Source organism: Mesoplodon bidens (genome assembly GCF_964165515.1).
Source record: "Mesoplodon bidens genome assembly, chromosome: 15".
Taxonomy (NCBI): domain Eukaryota; kingdom Metazoa; phylum Chordata; class Mammalia; order Artiodactyla; family Ziphiidae; genus Mesoplodon; species Mesoplodon bidens.
This window is the reverse complement of record NC_138171.1, coordinates 27,989,537-28,005,878: the sequence shown is the minus strand read 5'-3', so window position 1 is coordinate 28,005,878 and position 16,342 is coordinate 27,989,537.

Sequence of the window (16,342 nt, the reverse complement as noted above, 5' to 3'; positions counted from 1 at the left end):
GGGGGATTATACATGTACAAATATACTGTAAACACAAAGAAGGCTGTTTAGAGAGGAATTTGGCAATAGCGAACAAAATTGTGTATGCATTTTACCCTTTGACACAGTAATCCTCATTTCTAGGAATCTGCCCTAAATATACGTAAACTATGCACAAAGTTATTCATTGCAGCTTCATTTGTATTAACAAAGTATTGGAATCAACCCGAATGAATAAACTAGGATACAGTTATTTCTGCATATCAAACTACCCTAATCTCTGGTGAAACATAACAACCATATGTTTTATTTTGTTCTTGGATTCTGTAAATCAGGAACTCAGACAGGGTACTGCAGGGATGGCTTGTCTCTACTCCATGAAGGCTGGGTCTCAGCTGGAAGACCCAGGTGGATGGAGGTGTCTGGAAGTTGAGGTGGGGCTGGGGGAGGGCTAGGAGAGGTAGGAGTGGAATCATCTGAAGGCTGTATTGCTGTCACCTGTGCTGGGATGCCCCAAAGGCTGGGCTTGGGCAGGACTGTTGACTGGAGCACCTACACATGCCCTTTTCATATGGCTTGGGCTTGCTCCCAACGTGGCAGCTGTATTCTGAGAGGAAGCGTCCTGACAGCAAGCTTTCCAAACCAGGCCAGCAACATAATTTGCAGGGCCCAATGCAAAATGAAAATGCGGGCCCCCTTGTTCAAAAAGTAGGAAGAACGTGCCAGTAGGAGTACTGAAATATAAAGCTGTTTCCTCTCTTCTAGTCTCTCTCAAGTTGTCATGGTGTTTTTTATTTACTACTAAATGTTGTTCTAAGAAAAATTAATTTTAAATTAGCATGAATTTTACCATTCATGTTTATATTGTGCAATGACAGTTTTAAATGCAATATAAGAGCATTTAACTCATATGAGGAATCACTGAAACTACACCATTGGTACTTCATAGCTCATACATTCTTACCAGGACAGTGGAAATGCCGCACCAAACCACCTGAATTGCTTTTATTTCACTTCTTGATATTCACACATTTTACCAACACGCCCTACTTCCTACTTACTAATGAATAAGGAAGGCTGAAAAGAAAGGGAAGTACGGGGTGTCCTATGTTTCCCCTTCCTTCTCTGTCATCATTTTCAGTGTAAGTGATGGGCTAAAACAGGGAAGTAACATGATGAAGAAAGGATGTGTTAAGTTTCCTTGATTGTCCTTGTTTCTTGGAAGACCATTACCTTTTTTCTGTGACCTAAGGAACTTCTAGTTTGAACAGAAAGCATGGCCTCTTTGGGCTGTGCCCCTCCTTACCATAGATACAACACGCTTCCCCTGTACTCATTTTGAGTCTCGCTGAATGTCCATGCATTGTGGGTTCACCAGAATTCTACGCTCATGGGGCACTGTGAACACTGTATGTGGATGGTGAACACCCATATCGCATGTATCTCTTCTGCTCACACACAAGATCCATTGCCCACTGGACTTCACTTCCAATACACAGGCTCAAAGACGAAATTAAAAACTTCAAGGTGACAATTATTAAGAATTTCGAGATGTGACAGCAGGACATTAAACCAAGAGAGGAGCCCTTCTGAGCACGCGGCCCTACATACAAAACAAGCTCGTTACAGAAGCCACGTAGCAGGCACCACAAACGCATATACCAATAAGGTAGCAAGGAACTAATACACACACATCTCCGGCGTGGCCACAGGAGCCACCATCCCCCCAGACTTCACTTACAAAACACAAGTTCAAATATACCATCATCAAGAAGGTTAAGACTACAGCAGAGGGGCTTCCCTGGGGGCGCAGTGGTTGAGAGTCCGCCTGCCGATGCAGGGGACACGGGGTCGTGCCCCGGTCCGGGAAGATCCCACATGCCGCGGAGCGGCTGGGCCCGTGAGCCGTGGCCGCTGAGCCTGCGCGTCCGGAGCCTGTGCTCCGCAACGGGAGAGGCCACAACAGTGAGAGGCCCGCGTACCGCAAAAAAAAAAAAACAAAAAAAAGACTACAGCAGAGCATTGAAACAAGAGAATGATCCTTCTGAAAATCACAGACAAATGGGAGCTCCCAGAGCCCCTGCTCTAAATTACACACGTGGAAACGTTTATAGGTGATGGATACGGTTCGTTATCTTTACTACGGTGGTTTCACGGGTATATACGTATGTTAAAACTTACCAAATGCTTTGCTTTAAATACGTGTAATTCATCATGTCAGTTTTACTTCAGTAAAGCTGTTCTTTTTTTAAGTTATTAGATAAGATACAAGTTGTTACTTTCTCTTCCTGCCCAAGTTTCCTCAGACATAGCATTCGGTAGACGTAGCGGCTACCATATAGAATTGAGGAAATACAGATATTTCTTTTAATCCTCACAAATTCTGCAAGTAACTGTCTCTGTTCTTTAAATAAGAAAACGAGATGAGGTGACTTGCTCTGATTTTTTTCCATTCTGCCCCGACTCCTTAGAAAGCACATCACAGAGCTATAATCATTGACCCAGTGTGGCACAAATATGAGGATTAGCAAATGATGACCACAAATAATCCATGTGATATATGTATTATTGTTATTGATATCATTTAACATTGGGGATGAAAACAATTAACTAGACTTGGCATTTTTGGAAAGATATATTGAGAGGTACAGCTGAGGAGCAGGGAGAGATATTCAGGGAGAATATTAAAGGACCCCTTCTGGGGGACTCCTATCCCATGGGCCATGGGGTGGGAAGAGCCTTTAGCTCTGTGGCTCAGATAGCTCACATCCAAAGACCCCTCTGGGGATTCAGTCTCCTCAGGCTATGAACCCCAGGACCCCTGTGTGGGTAGGGGGCAGGCCTTACTAGACTATTGTGATATTGTGATTTATAATAAGAAATATATAGATTTGGTCTTCATTCTGTTTCTGGCACACAGTTCTAAACCCTTGGAGTGAACACAGGCTGGGGGTTTTCACCAACAACCAATGAGTTAATCAACTGTGCCTGTGTAATGAGGCTGCCATAAAAACCCAAAAGGATGGGGTTCAGAGAGCTTCTGGGCTGGAGAACACATGGAGGTGCAGGGAGAGTGGGAACCCAGGCAGGGCATGGAAGCTCCGCCCCCCCCCCTTCCACATGCCTTGCCCTCCGCATCTCTTCCATCTGGCTGTTCCTAAGTTTTATCCTTTTACAATAAACTTGTGATCTAGTAGGTAAACTGGTTCCCTGAGTTCTGTGAGTTGCTCTGGCAAATTAATGAAATCTGGGGAGGGGGTCTTGGGAAACTCCGATTGATAGCTGGTCTGTCAGAAGCACAGGTGACAACCTGAACTTGAGACTCGTGTCTGAAGTGGAGGGAGGGCACTCTTGTAGGATCTGACACTAATTCCAGGTAGTGTCAGAATTGAGTTAAATTGTAGAACACACCCAGCTGGTGTCACAGAACTGCTTGATGTGTGGAAAACCCAGTCTGGCGTCAGCAGTGAAGTAGTGGGGTATTGAGAGCCAAGGAGCCCTCCAAGAGTGTGGTTTGCCTTTACAGTTCCCAACAGCACTGCCACTCCCCCCAGGCAGCCTGGCACAGGGACTGTGGTCCCTGATAGCCTTCAGTGACAAGTGCCCAAGAGAAGGGCTCACTATGGGAACTGCCTCTGCTTTCCTCCAAATTCCCCTCCCCCCAGGCTGTGCCCAGGTTACATGTCTAGACCCAGGCCAGAGGCTGAGCCCTGGGGTTATGCTTGCCCTCCTACCCCACCGCCCCCCGCTGCCCCTTCCCCCTGGCCTGGCCCCACTGTCCTTCCCCAACCCAGCCCTTCAGTTTCCAGGGCCCAAGCGATGTGGAGATGCAATTCATCCAAGTGATCCCAGAAGTCAGACAGAAGGCCCCGAGTGGACAGGTGTTTGTGGTTCCCTTTTCTATATGCACTACACACACCCACGTACAGAAACGGAGATCCGTACGGCCACACACATGACACCTGCCTAGGGACATTCACATGCATATGCATAACACAGAGGACAAGCCCACAGCAGACCATAGGCTGTAAACACAGCTCTCAGGTTAAATAACGCATTACAACTTGGTATCTGCGTGAACTTCAGCAAACTGTACAACCCGTCTCTGCCTCATATCCCCTTCTGTAACATGCTGGTAATAATACCTGCTCGTGGGGGGTCACTGGAGGATTTAATCAATGCCCAGGGCTCCTCACATCTGTCTTGTCATGGATACCTTTGGATCTAGCCATGGAGCACTTCTCAGAATGATGGTTTCAAATGCTTGAAATAAAATGCATCAGATTTTGAAGGAGACAAATTTATTAAAATTGTGGTTATCAAAATATTTTTAAAGAACACAATTGTGGCATAGTATTATATATGATTCTTTGTTAACACTTATTATGGGGGGGAGTGATAAAATAGGAGTTTGAGATTAACATATACACACTACTATATATAAAATAGGTTATAAACAAGGACCTACTGTATAGCACAGGGAACTCTTCTCAGTATTCTGTAATAACCTATATAGGACAAGAATCTAAAACAGAATGGATATATGTATTTGTATAAATGAATCACTTTGCTGTACACCTGAAGTTAACACAACATTGTAAATCAACTATACTCCAATATAAAATTTTGAAATTTTTTAATTAAAAAAAACACTTATTGCACGATCTAGTGGTGGATGTCATTAGTACTGCAATTTCAAAGTAATGGTGGATGTGAACAACATTCTGAACTATCTGAAACCACTGATAGGATATGAAAGTAGCCATGGTTTCTAATGGTGACAAAGTTCCAGGCCCTATGGCTTGTCTCCATGTTCATAGTTCATAACTGAAGAAAGTGCTGACATATATATATATATTTTTTTTTTTTGGGGGCTGTGTTGGGTCTTCGTTTCTGTGCGAGGGCTTTCTCTAGTTGCGGCAAGCGGGGGCCACTCTTCATCGTGGTGCGCGGGCCTCTCACTGTCGCGGCCTCCCTTGCTGCGGAGCACAAGCTCCAGACGCGCAGGCTCAGCAGTTGTGGCTCACGGGCCCAGTTGCTCCGCGGCATGTGAGATCTTCCCAGACCAGGGCTCGAACCCGTGACCCCTGCATTGGCAGGCAGATCCTCAACCACTGTGCCACCAGGGAAGCCTGAAAGTGCTGAATTTAATTAAACATGAATGAAGATAAATTCCATCCATGGACTGTGGTAAGACCCCAGGTTAAGAATCCTTAAACGAATAGATATAAAATGCTTGGAACAGTACCTGGCACATAGCAAGTGCATGATAACTATTATTATTACTATTATCTTATTAGTTATATAATTCATTTATGTGCAGTTAATACTATAACTATATGGTTAAGGTAGTGTTAATATAATATGTAAGTGGGAGAGGAAAACTTCTGGGAGAAGAAAAGTGCCTAAAAATAGCTGTCCGGTTTGAGCAGGAGTGAACTTTTGCTTCAGCTTGAGATCTTTAAAAGGGGGGAAGGGGGCTTCCCTGGTGGCGCAGTGGTTGAGAGTTCGCCTGCCGATGCAGGGGACACGGGTTCGTGCCCCGGTCCGGGAAGATCCCACATGCCGCGGAGCGGCTGGGCCCGTGAGCCATAGCCGCTGGGCCTGCGCGTCCGGAGCCTGTGCTCCGCAACAGGAGAGGCCACAGCAGTGAGAGGCCCGTGTACCGCAAAAAAGAAAAGGGGCGGGGGGGGGGAGGAATTCTCCCAGACTCACCAGTGTTGACTTAAGCTGAGAAGGAGAAAAGCAGCCCTGCCATCCAGGAGCTGGCATGGATGGTGATCACGTCGCTGCAGACTGGCCTGACACTCACAGGTGACAGCTGATGTCTCACCGAACATAAACAATTTCACAGAACACCAGTGACAGACAAGGTGCTCTGTGGCTGATGACTCAAGACAAACCCAAGACCACTTGTAATCATGTCTCAGGCAGAATGACCAAACATTTTGCTGAGACACTGTCCCCCTACCCCGCCTGACACAGTGACTGCTGCTTCTTCACCACTTACCAGAGTTAGCCTGGCTCTAGCCGACCTTCTCTTCAGAGAAGATGATCAAGATCCCAAGCCTGTAATGACTCCCACTTCCTGACAGCATCCACTCGAGAGAAAAACCCCACTTCCCTAAACTCTCCTCAAAATCACTCCACACAAGCCCAAATCCTATGATAAGCCTTCTCTGACACCCTCTTACTGAGACACCTGGGTTCCCCACGGCATGCATTCCCTCCCTGCAGTGGGTGATAAAGCCACCGTGTTTAACCACCACTGGTGTGCTCCTGGTGGTCTTGGGCTGGGGGCACAGAAAGAAAATTACTGATTCGTGTCCGCTCACAAAATGAGGTCTCAGGTCCTGACGCTTATAGTCTTCAAACAACTATAATCTGAAACAAAGTTACAAATTAAATACTAACCCACTACAAAACTAATAACAATAACTATTACATAACCATAATGGTTATATTGTATATCTTATATATCTTAATAGAAATAGAATATAATTACGTTATTATTATTATTATTATTACTATTAATCTACCGCGGTACTATTACATGTACGGTCCCTGCCTCACTCATTCAAGTCCCACAACCTCCCTATGAAGTAAATACTGAGTCCTTTTAGAATTAGGCTTGACTTCATGTAACAGAAAACTCAACAGATTGGCAAAAGAAAGTGGCTTGTGTAGCAGTTAGTTTTTGCTTCATAACAAACTACCCCACAAGCTAGTGGCTTAAACTGACCACTGATGTGCTCATTACCCTGTGGGTGGGCAGTGTGGCCTGGGCTCGGTGGGGATGGCTCGCCTCTGTGTCTGTCATCCATCTGCAGTCAGCTATGGTCGAAGGCCTCCCGCACGTGCCTGCTGCCTGGCTGTAGGCAAGGGTAGTGGAGATGACCAGGCCACACGGCCTCTTTTCCTCCACAGGCTAGTGCTTCTTGCTCACGTGGTGGTCTTAGGGTCCTGGTTGCAGCAGCCCCAATGCACAAGCCCCTTTCATGTTTTGGCCTCTTCCCATTGGCTAAAGCAAGTCACTTGGCCCGGCCCAGACTCCAGGGATGGAGAGAGGGTCAGGTCTTGATGCCAGAAGCTATAAAGTCACATTGCAAAGGCATGAGCATGGAGGAATGGGAGGAATTTGAGACCATTGTTGTTAAAAATCTCCCTCAGTTTGTTTTACTCTCGTGTGTCGGGAAGTCTGGGGAACCAACAGAACGGGATCCCAAGGTCCAAAGGTTGTACAATTTGAGCTAAAAAAATAAAGTTTTACTGGATTACACCCCAAAGAATAAAATAAATATCCATGAGCCCATACTGATATAAGTAAGTAAATAAACAAACAAATAGAAGAGATAACTCTCCTAAGAATTCCGAATAATTTATGTAGATACTCCACCCTTAAGGAGGGAAACTAACTCCCCACTTCTTGAGTGTGGGCTGTGCAAAGTGACCTTAATCCAAAAAGCACAGCATAGAAAGAGGGGAAAAGGAGTCGCTTTACAGAGAGAATCTGACAGTGATCGAAGTTCACCTCCACACTAAGTCATGTTGACAGTATCTACCCTTGACAGAACGTGAGGAGGCTGCCACTTCATGTCTGTGACCTCCCTCCCCAAACACATCACCCAGTGCAACTATAAGAAAATCATCAGACAAATCCCAATTGAGGGACATTTTACAAAATACCTGACCAGTATTCCTCAAAACTGTCAAGGTCATCAAAAACAAGAAAAGTCTGAGAAACTTTGACAGCCAAGAGGAGCCTAAGGGGACATGATGACTAAATGTAATGTGGTGTCCTAGATGGGATCCTGGAATAGAAAAGGGACATTTGGGGAAAACTGGGGAAATCTGAATGAAGAATGGACTTTTTAGTTAATAATAATGTAAAAATATTGGTTCTTTAATGGTGACAAAGGTACCATACTAATATAAGATATTAATAATAAGGGAAACTGGGTGTGGGGTATATAGGAAGTCTCTGTATTATCTTTGCAATAATCCTGTAAACCTAAAACTGTTCTTTCAAAAAAAAAAAGTTTATTTTAAAAAAGAAGTCTGGAAAGATCATTCTGGGCCAGGGCTGGTGCAGCCTCCATGGTGTCACCAATGTCTCAGGTTCCTTCCGGCTTCATGTTGTTTCATCCTTACCATATATGGCTTCACCCTCCAGGTCCTTTTTGATCCAAGATGGCCGCTGGGGCTCCAGCCTTAATGCCTGAGTTCCATGTAGGAAGAGAAAAAAGGACAAACTGGTTTTCTTCTCAGCTGCATCAGCATCTTCTAAGGATATTTCCAACAAACCTCACTTAACAACTTCCACTCATTAGCTACAGGTAGCTGCAAGAGAGACTAGAAATGTAGCGTTTTGGCTGGGTACATTGCTACCAGGAATAAAATCAGGGTTTGGTCAGCAAAGAAAAGGAAGAGAAGGGAATTGCATAGGGAACCAGCAGTCTTTCAGGTGTTATTATAGTTCCATTTTAGAGATGAGAAAACTGAGGTCAGAGAGGTTGAGTGACTTGCCCATAGTCTGAGGACTAGGCAAGGAGGAAGCTGGATTTGAACTCAGGAATTGTGTCTCTTAAGCCCTAACCACTAGGTTATGCTGTCACAGCATCAGTGTAACAATATTAATTTACTGATATGGACAGTGTTGCTTTGCTAAACCTGAATTGCCACTAGCAGTGTGAATGTGGGACACTCAGTTGTGCTGCCATTTCTTTTGGGTTCGTCACACACTTCCTCCCAACTCTGTGTGCTGCTGACTTCATTCTCCCACCACTTGGCTCTAATTTACCCCTGGCAAAACTTCCTTCCCACCCTCTACCTCTGCATCACATGGCCTTCACTGAGCAGGAATTCATTTTACATATCAAGGCCATGCCTGCCTTTTCTCATCACTCCGAGCTGGTTAAGTGGTAAAGCATTGTGGTCAAGATCACAGACTCTGGGGCGAGCAACTAAGCCCATGCGCCACAACTACTGAGCCTGTGCTCGAGAGCCCGTGAGGGACGACTACTGAGCCCGTGTGCCACAACTACTGAAGCCCACGTGCCTAGAGCCCGTGCTCCACAACAAGAGAAGCCACCACAATGAGAAGCCCGGGCACACCACAACGAAGAGTAGCCCCCACTCACCGCAACTAGAGAAAGCCCGCGTGCAGCAACGAAAACCCAACGCAGCCAAAAATAAAATAAATTAAAAAAAAAAATTTTTTTTAAATAAATAAAGGTAAGCAAAATTACCTAAAAAAAAAAAAAAAAAAGATCACAGGCTCCGAAGTCAGCCTGGGTTCCAATCTTGGCTGCACCCCATACTCGTTGTTGACCTTGTTGCAAATTACTTAACCCCTCTGTGCCTCAACTTCCTCTGTGAAATGGGGATAATAATAGTACCTATCTTATAGGGTTGTGAGGGTTAAATGAATACTACATGAAAAGTACAAAACACAGTACCCAGTCCATGGTTAGTTCTCAATAAATGTTATTCTTTGACGCCAGTGTGACCCCAAATCCAAATACAATCTCAGATAGGACTCACCTATGGTCATGCAGATGATTCATGATATATTCGAGTTACTTTTTTAGGGTTACTGTCAAAATGAAAGCAAGCAACTTAAAAAGTCTTATGGAGAGCTCATTAACCACTACCCCCAGTGCATCCCCAAATACCAGCTTGGGAAACACTGATTAAGAGCAAAAAGCACAGGCTTTTCAGATCTGGCGCAAACTACCATGAACTTGTGGTGTGACATTGGACAAGTCTGTCTTGGGGCTCGCTGGGCTCAGTTTGCTCAGCCCCTGAATGTGACATTGATAATATTGCTGGGCCAAATGTGACAACTGGTTGGGAAAGGAATTTGTGATCTGTGAAGTGCTTGGGGCCTGAGGTTCACCTGGGGGAAACAAGCCCTGCCACTAATTAGAGAGAAGCTTCCTACTCCAGGGACTGTCCCATCCCCAGGGCTGGCATTTGGGGGACCCAGGAGCCCTCCAGGGCCTGTCCTAAACTTGCTGTGTGGCTTTAAGTAAAACCCCTCCCTCCTCTTCCTGGTCCTCAGTTTCCCCATCTGCTCACTGAGGTCCCCTGTGGTCCCATCCCACTGGACCACACAGAGAGGCTGAGTGATTTGCCTAAGGTCACACAGCCAGAAAGTTGTGGAGAACCAGACTTCGAGTCCAGTGCTCTTTCCGGGCAGAAGCAACCAACAGCTTCCTGCATGGACCAGAGGGTTACTGCCCCATCCCACAGTCAGCCCTCAACCCGCCACAATGCTCTGTCACCCCAGTCACCATGTTGGCCAAGGCGAAGTTGGGTGACAAACACCAGAAAGCGACTAACCAAGGGCCTGGCAGTGGATTTATGGGAGGGGCTCTGCCTATGTGCCCTCCATTCAAGTTTCAAATTCCTGGGAGAGACTCTGGCCTGCCCAGCCTGCAGTCAGGTGTCTGGAAGCACCTGAGAATTAGCTGTGGTCAGAGGACAGCGTGCATAACTCAAACATGGCCAGCGGGGACCTCGTCCTGATGCCCACCCCAGTTTGTGTCTATGACACACATCCCCACCTGCAGGTGTTTGCACAAGCTACTGGTACTCCTCTAGAGAAAAGCAAGAGGTGGTTCTCAGAACTGGGAAGAGAAATAAATGCATATTTTTGTTTCCCAAAACCTGCCTGTGGGGTTGCCGTTTATAAGCACTGAGATACTCGAGGCTTGGTTCAAGATGGGTGCAGGGCCAGAGGGCTGGGGGAAAAGAACTAGTTTTATTTTCCCAGAAATGTTCGTAGGCCCAGCCCACAAACATTTGTCTCCAAGGAAACCACTTCCCCCACCCTGGGAGGCTCTGCCCTATTGCCCCTGTGAGCTGGCACCACCTAACTTACATGCTTGGAACGATGATAATGATGACAATAATAAAACTAGCTGACATTTTCTGAGACACTAGCCTAGGTATCTGACCTGCGTCTCTCAGGTAATGATATGCATTGTTAATAGCCCATTTTACAAGTTAAAAAACTGGGGCTGAGAGAGCTTAAGTGACTTATCCAAGGTCACACAGCTGATAAGAAGCAGAGCCAGAATTTGAACCCTAAAATGGTCAACTGTTAGAGCTAAAAGGGCCCCCCAAACATGTCTAAGGCATGAGATCAATTAACAGATGGGGAAACTGAGGCCCATAGGAAGGAAGAGGTTGGGGACGTGCATTTGTGCATTTACGGAGCTCGCACTAGCAGTTTCATGTACCTGAGCTCACTGGCCATCTGGAGGAAGGCATTCCTGCTCCCATTTCATGGATCGGACACTACAGCTCAGCAAAGGGGTTTCCCTTGGCCAGAGTCTTACAGCCAGTGAATGGCAGAGCTGGGGTTCTAGCCGGGGTCCCTGTGACCTAAGCCTGTGCTTTGTCCCTCTCCCCGGGGCTCTCAGATTCAGGCCTGGCTCTTACGCCCTTGGGCCCTGCTCTGCTGGGGGCGAGGGTGCTCCTCCCTCCTGGTCACTGGGCCTGGCCTGACGGGGAACCTGCCTGAGCTTGCTGGCCCGGGAGCTGAGGGTATTCAGTGGGTGGCCAGAAGCCAGCTCTCTAGGAGGCCAGTGCCCAGACGGAGGAGGGGTTGGCAGACGATCTGGTACCCCCGCCTCCTAGGAGATGAGGGGCTGGTCCTGGCAGGGCCTCCAGTGCTGCGGCAGCTTCTGCCTGACACTTCCTGCCTGCAGGGACCAGGGTTCGAGGCCTAGCTACTCTCTGGGCCCCAGTTTCTGCATCTGTAGAAGAGGAGGTTGAACTCAGTGGCTGCCAAGGACCTCTCGAGCTCTGACACTAGGATTCTAGGATGCCTGTATTAGTCACCTACTGCTGAGCAAAACATTATCACAAACTTAGTGACTGAAAACAACATCTTACAGTTTCTATGGATCAGAGTCTGGGCATGGCACAGCTGGGCTCTCTGCTCAGGGTCTCACCAGGCTGAATCTGGGCTGTCAGCTGGGCCGTGTTCCATTGCAGGGGCACAGGGTCTTCTTCCAAGTTCATTCAGGTGATCTGCAGAGTCCAGTTCCTTGGGGTTGCTGGCCTGAGTTACAAATTTCCTTGCTGGCTGTTGGCTGGCAGCAACTCTCAGCTCCTAAAGGCCACCTCGGGGCCAAGCCATCCTTCATGTCCTTATTTCCCTCACCTCCCATAACCAATGCTTCCACTGTGGCTCCACCTTCAGAGTCGCCCCAGAATCTGACAGTCCTCACCCTCTGCCACCTTAACCCCAGTCAGCTCTTGCATTTCCCACCAGGACTATTGCAGTAGCCTTCTTGCTGGCCTCCCTGCTCCCTGTCCTACAGCCCATTCTCCACTTGGAAATCTGGGAAGGGGGTTGTTAAAATACAAGCCCAATCCTGTCCCACCTCTGCTTAGAACCCTCCCATGGGTTCTCAAAGTAAAAGCCAATGTCCTCACCATGACCTACAGGGCCAGACACCATCCAGCCCTGTTACGCACTGACCTCACCTCCTAGGCCTCGCCGCCTCACTCACCCTGATCCCAACACGTTGGCCTCCATGCTGTTCTTCAGACACACCACCCCCAGTTCCCTCTGCCTAGAATACTCTTCCCTGCAGACACCCACAAGGCTCCCCTCACCTCCTTCTGGCCTCTGCTGAAATGTCACCTGGTGAAGCTTGCCCTCACCACCCTGCTTAAAAGCACAATTCTCACTTTTAATAAAGTTACACATACACTTCCTACTAGACCCAGCAATTCCACTCCCAGGTATTTACCCAAGAGGAATGAAAATATATGTGCACACAAAGAGTTGTACATGAATATCCGTAGCAGGTTTATTCGTAATAGCCAAAAAGTGGAAACAACCCAGATGACCGTCAATAGGTTGGATGAATAAACAAAACATGGACAGCCATACCATGGGATGCTCAGCGATCAGAAGGAACTAACACGCAACAGCATGGATGAATCGCAAATGTGTTACGCTGAGTGAAAGAAGCCAGATTTCACTTGTATGAACACCAGAAAAGACAAATCCAATCCACAGTGAAGGAAGACTGACCAGCAGCTTTCTAGATGGGCAGTGGGGTGGGAGTTGGGGATTGACTGCAAAGGTGCTTGTGGGAACTTTACAGGATGGATGGAAATGTCTGTAACTTGTCTGGAGTTGTGGATACACACGTGTGTACAACTCTCAGCTCACCAATCTGTATACCTAAAATGGGTCAGTTTTATTGTATATCAATTCTACGTCAGTAAAAATGGAAAAACCCTAGAGCCCCACCTCCTTTCCCTGCTTCTTCTTCCTTCATAGCACTTCCACTCGCTGGTAGGTATTGCCTTTCCCCACACCGGAGGGCACGAGGTTTTATTTGTTTGGTTCTCTGCTGTTTCTGTAGTGGCTAGAAGAGTATTCGGCACATAGTAGGTGCTTAAAGAGTATTGGGTAGATGGGGGTGGCTGTTTCAGTGTCCACGCGCCCACCTGGAGGTTGCGAGACAAACCCCAGACCAGTCAGGCCTGTGGGACGGCGGGAAGTCCCATCATTCCACTGGGGGCTGCGTCATCACTCGAGCATTTGGATGATGCCATTCCCAGGGATGTGTCATGCCCACCACCAGGCGGTCCAGCCAGGAACCTGATGCCCATCGGCTGGGGTTTCCTGTGAGTGCTGTGTGTGGGGAAACCAAAATATTATAGTAGAGGGTGGAGCCACAAAACCAAGCCACGCAGAGCCCAGAATGCAGCCGTGGCTGCCCCAGGGGAGATGGGGAGCCGACTGGGCCTGCAGCCTGAGATTCGTCTGTCTGTCTGTTTCAGGTTTCTTGCCGTCTACTTTATGTTACTTTATTTTGAATTTCTTTTTATTTTTTCTGCATAGATAATACATTCACATGGTTCAAAATTCAAATGGTACAAAGAGGAAGAAGTGAGTCTCCCTCCCACCCCTGGCTCCAGCCAGCCAGTTCCCCCCAGGCAGCCAGTGTATCGGGTTCCCTGTGTAGCTCTCCAGGAGATTGAAGGTCAGTACCAGAGGGTTTGGGCACATATTGTGGTTTCAACAAACGTAGCACGTGGCGCCTGGTCTCACACCTTGCTCTGTTCATGGAACCAAGTACCTTGCCAGTCCACACCAGTGCGTGCAGTGCACCTTCCCAGTGCCGCCATGGGACATTATGTGGCTGGGCTGAGTTGATGTAACCACTTCTCATTGATGGATATTTCCAGTTGTTTGCTATTACAAACAACGGCGTAATAAATACCTATAGCCTTTGTGTGGGGTATTTTTACACTTAAGTAGTTACTTGCCCACATTTAAACAGCGAGAGAACAACATACTAAATTCTTTTTGAGGGAATTCCCTGGCAGTCCAGTGGTTAGGACTCCGTGCCTCCACTGCTGGGGGCCCAGATTCAATCCCTGGTTGGGGAACTAAGATCCCACAAGCCGTGTGGTGTGGCCAAAAACATGCTTTTTGAGATCTCGCTTTTCATGAGAACCCAGAAGTTTGGGGCCCACTGAGCCCCCGTTCTCAGGAGTGAGCCTGGGCTGGGACAGGGCCCCACTGCCCCTTAAACCGGGGCAGGCCCTCTCCATTCACCTGGGCCCCATTCCATTTTGCCAAGAGGCACACCGAGACCCAGAGAGGGAGTGACACACCTGCCTGAATAAACGCCACTGGGTCGGTCTCAAGGATCCCAGAAGAGTGAGTGCTGGGGTCCCGGCCCCCTCAGACTCACCTCCCTCCCCACCTCTGCCCTCCTTGGCCACGTGACCTTGAGCACACGGCTTCACCTTTCTGAGACTTTGTTGGAGGATGTGGTAAATGGTACCCATGTCACAATGGCACTCATGCCCAGGAATGAGCTCCCCTGGGAGCGCTTTGCTCTGTGCCAGGCACACAGTAGGGGCTTAGGGCCTCATAGATGCTCATAGTTGGTTTGTCTATGTGATTCTTCCAACTGTTTAAGTGCTTAAGTACTGGCAACTAATTCAATTTTTTAAAACCTGGTCAATGCATATAATGTTAGTCCTACTCGTGTCCAGATTTAAGGGATTTGTCCTATTGGCAGACATTGAGGTGGGGGACAGTGGTAACCCAACAGTCCACCCAGCAGCAAAGGTGGGATCTCAACCCAGGCATTTTGATTCCACAAGCTGTTAACCTCCAGCCTATCAGAGACTCTGGGAGCTGGTGGTGAAGGGAGGGCACTGGTAGTGAGGTTGAACCGTGATAATGCCACCCTACACACACACACACAACACAAGACACACACACACAGAGGCAGGCAGGGCAGCGCAGGGCTGTGCCAGACCTGGGTTCCCCCATAACTGCACTAGGTCCTGGCTATGTAACTCCAGTGAGGCAGCTGTCCCCTCTGAGGCTTAACGCTGCCACCAGTAAAGCAGCTACCATGCAGAGTGAAATTAGACACAGACCAAGAAAGAGTTTCGCAAGCTGCAAAGGTTGCAGACATGTAGAGGATGAAGGGATTTACCCTGCCAGTGGACACTGAGAAAGGAAGGGGAGGTGCGGAGGGAGGTTGGGGGCAACCAATAGGCCCAGTTTGCCCTTAAGAACCTCCCAGGGCTGCCTGGCTCAGCTGTCAGGCGGCCTGATTCCAGCCCAGCGCCAGGCTGGCAGGCTCCAGACAGAGCCCCCTGGCTCCAGCTGCGTGCCACAGTGAGGGTAAGGGGCCAACCTAGGCGTTGGGCTAGGCTATTTTCATCCCCAGGAAGGCCATGGAGAGGGCCCCAGTTCCCTTCCTCCCTGACAGGCCCTAACCCTCCATAGCCTGGAGTCTTCCTTTCCAAACCCAGAACCAACCTAGAGACCACAAACACCGCACAGCACAGCTGGGGAAACCAAGGAACAGAAAGGTGAATGATTTCTCTAGCTCACCAAGCTGGGGCTTGAAGCCAGATCTCCTAATTTCTAGGAGTCAGTTCTTTCCAGCATGCCATTCACTCACTTGTTTCCACTCATTCCTTCACCCAACAAGTGGTTATGAAACACCTCCTGTTCCCCAGGGGAGGGGGGCACAGCCTAGACAAAGTAGAGCCCATGCCTCCTGGAGCTGCATTCTAGTGAGAGACACTCACAAGAAATATAATGTGGCCTTTGTTTACTGTTAAGTGTCAGTGGGAGGTGGGGGGAGGGAGTATTTTTCTAGGAAGAAAAATAAACCAGGGTAGGGAACTAGTGGCTGTTGGGTGCTGATGGTTTAGCTGCGGAAAGCAGTGAATGGGTGGGTCAGAGAAGGCCTCTCTGAGCAGGTGACATGTGGGCAGAGACCTGAATGAAGTGAGGGCGTGAGTCATGTGGATACCTGGAGTAGGATAGATGCTGGCAGTGGAAATAGTAAGT